Raw genomic sequence first — 6,061 nt, 5'->3', positions numbered from 1 at the left:
ATCCACTAACATATGGGGTGATCTTACAATCATTAACGCAACGATTAACAGTTAAGGGAAGCATTAAATACATTTCGCGAGGTAGCAAATTTAACTCTAAGGAAAAGATAAATGTTAATTCCAACTAGACTAAAAGGGAGCCAAAATCAATGTACAAATATTGCGCAATCAAGGGTATTCATCTTTAAGAACAACTAAAACCTTAAGGTAGAGCCCCTAGTGGCTTGGTCAACCTTGAGTAGGATTCTAAATTGAAAGACTTCCATTTTTTAGGAGAAAATAACCCAAGAGAGTAATTTTAACCTTTATGAAGATTTTTTAAATTTTTTAGAATTTTTTGGACTTTTTAGAAAAATTGAATTTTTGAATTTTCCAAAACATTTTGGTTTTATAATATTTTTGATTTTTTTTTGGTGTCTTTCTAATTACTACTGAAATGTTTAGACTGTTATGAATTTTGGAATTTTTGAGAATTTTTGAATTTTTTTTTTCTAAAATTTAATGTTTTTTATTATTTTTAAAACTCGAATTTTCACTATTTTCTGAAGTTTTTTGAATTTCTTAATGTTCTTTGAAAGTTGTTGAATTTTTGGAATTTTTTTTGGAATTTTCATTATTTTTCGATTTTTTTTTTAATTTTTTTGAAACTTTTTAATATTTTTTAATATTTTATGAAAAAAATTGCTCCGGGTCGAGAGGCTCGCCTTACTAAACGGAACCGAACCCTATCGGTCTGGATTGGGCTAAAACTAGGCTGGCCTCAAAGCCCACTACGATTCTACCCTTTTCTAAGCCGATTGAAAAAAAAAAAAAAAATTCCCAAGTAAGCCCACTCTTCTTCCGCTAAAGCTACACCAAGCCCATCCCTTATTAAGCCACCCTCCGTCTCTTCTGTTCTTTTTCAGCATCACATGAGAAGAGAGAGCACGCCCAGAACCTGACCGAAGCTCACCACGCCAGAACATCAGCAACGCAAGGGCATGCAAAATCAAAGGAATTTTAGCCGTGACTCAAAACTGAGGTGCTCGAACACAAACGCCAAACTTCACAGTGAAAGAATCGAAATACGTCCATCACCAGACCGACTGGAAATCAATTTCTGCCGTCTAACACCAGCCGATTAACACCGATACACCTACAAATCAGCAATTAACGTCCCTTGTCCCAGTCAACCTCCACCTCTACTCACTATCGGAAAAGCGCCGACGACTATCGTCAATCCCGGCCAGTCATCGTGCTCGATGGAAAGGACACAATACACACAAAGAAACTTGCATCAAGCTACATCTACGGACCCACCAACGCTCGAAATCAGAAGGGCTTAAGCAAAATCTAGTTTGGGCGTTTCATCAGACTGGTGAGGTGCACCTGCTTGGGAAAGAAACAAAAGGCTTGTCTGTGACGTTAAACAAGCACCAAGCCAGAGGCAGCAAAGCATGATATAGCCAGAGTAAGGATTCGCGCACCAGTGAACAATGAGCCCCGATCCGACGAACCCGAGGGCGTGATGACCGCTCGAGCGTGGGGTCCCTACCCAGCTCGGAGACGAAGGCTAGAGGTTGTGCTTGACACAAATTGGACCATGGCTGACCGCCTCGATGCCTCCGAGCCAGGATCCTCGGGTGTGGGGTATCGGAAGTCTTGGGGACACCGGTTGAAGGTCGTACGAATGCGACGGAGACGTGTGATTGGGTCGATGGGGGCGAGGCGAAGCCGCTCTCCGGTTTCACTCTCGACCTCCCCCGATCTCAGCTCGGCTCTCTCTCACAATCCTCGTTCTTGGTCCCCCTTTGCTCTCGGTCTCTATCGCCTCCTCTCTCTCTCTCTCTCTCCCTCGAACCCCTTTAATTTCGGCCAGCGACAGGCGTGCTTGGCTTCTGCCATTGCCAGCCTGTCGCGGCCGGCCGACTTGATCCCCGACCGTGGGATCGCGCTTCCTTCTGCCGTTCGCGATCCTCCGCCCCTCGACTATCGTCAATGGAAATAGACAGAGAAAAAGAAAGAAGGCCAGTCATCGTGCAAAATGGAGGGAGATGGGCCAGTCTGCGAAAAGAAGAAAAAAAGGGAAGAAGGGAGGTGGGCCGGTGAAGGAAAGGAAAGGAAAAATGAAGGAGGTTGGGCCAGGCCTAAGCCAATGGAATTAGATAAAGAGAAAAAGAAAGAAGGCCGGGCCGACCTAACCTTGGCCCGGCCTCGCTTTTGTCTCTTTTTTTTTTCTTTTTTTTTATAGATTTAATAATTAGTGATGGTTATGTAAATGCTCTTAATGTCTACGCGTAATGGATTTTAATGAAATTGATTTATTTTACACTTTGCTTCTTCTTTTTTTAGCGACTAATTCTTAATTTTGTATGCAATGAAGTTTTAAATAAATGATAAAATTTAGGTGTCAACAATATGTAGAAGAAATTGAACAAGAGGTGACATCATTGTGCGAGGGTGTAAGATATGCTTCTTGTTTTTTTTTTTTTTTTTTTTTTTGGTCTTTACGAGGCCAGCTCTTTTTGGCTTTTTGGTCTTCGAAACCGAGGGGGAAGATGGAGGGAGGTGTTATCCGCTGACAGGTTTTCCTAAAACAGAGCCCCAACGCCGTGTTATTTCTTGCAGACGCTTTGCAGTCAGCTGTTCATCAAGGGCATCGGTTATCGGACATCGTCTTTATCATTCTTTTACAAACGAAGGAATCCCATGCCTTAGACTTTAAATACAAATTCCACTTACAATAATATTCCTACAATAAATGCTTTTTTGCCCCCAATAAATCAAATCAAATTTATGCTTGATAGCCTATTTTTGTGGCTTCATTAAACATTATAAGAAAGTTTCAATTGTGCTTCTTGTTTGGAGGTTTCCTATTTCGAAGAACTCTTAAGGAGTCTATATATATGGCTGTGATTCTTTCTTCTCTATAGAGTTAACAAGTAATTGAGAATGGCAATTCCTTCCTCTGGGATTGTATAATAATATTCTTTTCCGATGTGTGATGCTTAAGAAACCATAGATGTGATGTTTAGGAAGCTTTGGGTGTGATGCCTGAAGAATCTATTCGTTTTGACTAATTGTTCGTCACAATTTATTTTCAAATTCTCAATTGATTGCACTCATTGATATTGGACTTGCTGTCCTACATCAGTTATAACATGGAAAATCTCCTAACAATGAGGCATTTTTGACAAGAACATAAGCACAATTACGTTATAATTTTAGCATTGTGAATAGTTCTATCTCTACATTATTTACATGAAGCGTGTCATAGGTAAATTTACCAGTGATACTATTTGTTTTGAAAAGGAGATTCACAAATTACTTTTTACTCCAATGTTCGATTAATATGGCTATTGTCTTTAGCATACGATAAATTCATCATACTAGCAAATATGCAAATAAATGAAAATTGAAATTATAAGTAAGAGAAAAATCGTAGTCATCTCAATGAATTTAATTCTTTTAGTTATTCCTTGTTGATCATCGAGACTCCCTCTGAGAGTGTTTTTGGTAATTTATTTTAACATTTGCAGACCGTGTCTCAATGAATTTAATTTTTGGTAATTTATTGTTCAACGAGAACGTTCAAGTGGAGAGATATGCAATACTATTGCTCTCTTTCAAAATCTTACGGCAGGACTTATTGATGCCACAATTGGGGACAAGTCGGAAATATTTAGCTAAGAATTTTTTTCCTCGAAAACTGTGTCCACTGAATTATTGTAATTGTTTTCCGACCAAAAAAAAAATTATGTAGTTGTTTCGTTCACACGCTTTTGTTCAATTAAAATAAAATAAGAATATGTTTTCTAGTTTCTTGTTGAAACTTCAACTCAATCAGAATCTACCTTTGAGATTTAAGTCTTGGCTGATCCCTTTGTAAAACCTTTTGACATGAAATCATGTTATTTAAGTCCGGGCGCCACACAGTCCCTAGCAAAGTTCCAGATGTCTTCAAAGTCAAAATGGATGTAAAGAAATACACTTAGATTTTATGTTTCAAGTTTGTTTTCTGACTACTTAAGTTTTGTACAAAAATGGTTTTCCACAACGACAAAAGAAAGTGTTGTAGACCGAAGAATTTGGGTACTCTAAACTTACTCTTCGTGTCATTCTATCAACTCTGCTGGTGAGCTATATGTTTGATGTTGTTATGTCTGCAGGAGAATAAGGCTTGACTTGAATTGCATTAATTAGAAATGTGATCGATACACTTCATGAATTTGCTCCTTGCCTTGACATAATCTATGCATGTGAGTCACGTTGATGCAGTCATTTTGTCCTTCACATTCTTGGCAATATGAAGGTGACTAGGGTCTTGGAATTCGTCGTTTCTTTGTGCCCATATCTAAAGAAGCAAACTAGTAATGCAAAATATATTGTGTTTTTCATTTTTCAATTTTTTTTTTAAATCTGAAGTTTGACATGTGCAAATGACAAGTTTTAAAGGAATAGTTTCGGGCTCTGGCTTCAAGCCATTCAAATTGATTCGAGTCAATTCCTTTCACAAGCCAAGCTCGATTTTTTGACCCGTGCCAAAAGATCCATTAGGTTTCTGCGGCCGTCGCGCACGGAATGTGACGCATCACTCAGAGATTCCATGCTGTGTTTGTTATACTTTTCGTCCCGCCCGTCCAGAAATGACACGGTTGCGTCTTGTTTCCCCTCCATCTATTTCAAATTGGTAGATTGATCATTCGTCTTTAAATTTATTCATGGGGGATGATGTCGGCATATACAATGCACGAATGAAAGGTTTAGCTGAAGATACCGTCCATAAAATTAATGCAAAAATTTGAGATGAAAAGTTTCAGATTTTGTACAAGGTTTTAGGCTTTGTATAAATTCCATATGAAACCTGCAATTAACTCCTTAGATTTTTTTTTTTTTTTGAATCTGGAATCTACTCTGCATATCTTAAAATCTAAGACTTACTCTGTCACAAGTTCAAGATAAATTCTAGGGTTTACTCAAGTTTCACATATATTATTTATTATTGTCACCTTTAATGACTGCCGTTTATTATTACAATCAACTGATCACAATTTATATTTAGATACACGAATAAAGTAAAAGTTTTATTATAAAAAAGAAGCTTAGATCAGATGCCATGGAGTACCATGGGATTGTGCTAAAACATAGACCAAGAAAAACATAAAAAGGTTCCATGTTCTAAGTTCAAAGTTCCACCTACTTAGAACTTAGAATTTACCCATTGAAACGGGTTTCCTAGTTTTTGGAATCTAAAACTTACCTTGCATACCTTGGAATTTGGAACCAAACATGTTTCCACTTGTCTAGTTCACTTTGGAACCATGCTCACCTTTGACAGAATTTGACAGGATTTTAAAATTAAATCGACGCGAAATAAAAAATAATAAACGAGAAACAATAGAGGACACTGGAGATTTTTATATGGTTTGATCCAAGTGTCGGTATTTGCTCTATGATGAGAGTTGGCAACAAATAATTTAATAATAATTGGAGAACGGGAAGTATGGCGACTTGCTCGAGTATTTCCTATGCCTAAATTAGACTCAAGCCCATAGTGTTAATAAATAAACAACTCCATTGAATGTAAAACTCTATAGAGTTTAATTGTTGGTCTTCTTGGACATGCATGAGTTGACCATTGCCGATTGAAGAAATATTATATATCACATAATAACCACCCAAGAAAATCTAAGCCTAATTATTATTGCAATTAGGATCAATATGTATTCTCCAATCAAGTCGGGTCTCATACACTGTTCAAACTTGAGACATTAATTTAAGGGTAAATACAATGAAAAGCTCCAAAATAGTATACCAATAACAAATTTACTCAAATTAATTTTTGAGTCGCCGAAATGCCAAATTTGTGTATTTATGACAAATTTACCATAACTTCATATGAAAATTCATAACACTCTTTCTTTATTTCTTCAATTAGCCTTAATTTAAAAACAAACAGGGCTCTCTCTCTCTCTCTCTGTGTATGACATGCTTCAGACACGGTGCAAGATTCTCAACCATGTATATATATATATTATTAGGTGCGGAAGGACCCTCGATCTTCGATCTCCATACGATTGAG

Source organism: Eucalyptus grandis, chromosome 8, assembly GCF_016545825.1.
Source record: "Eucalyptus grandis isolate ANBG69807.140 chromosome 8, ASM1654582v1, whole genome shotgun sequence".
Classification (NCBI taxonomy): domain Eukaryota; kingdom Viridiplantae; phylum Streptophyta; class Magnoliopsida; order Myrtales; family Myrtaceae; genus Eucalyptus; species Eucalyptus grandis.
Note: the sequence above shows the minus strand (reverse complement) of the source record.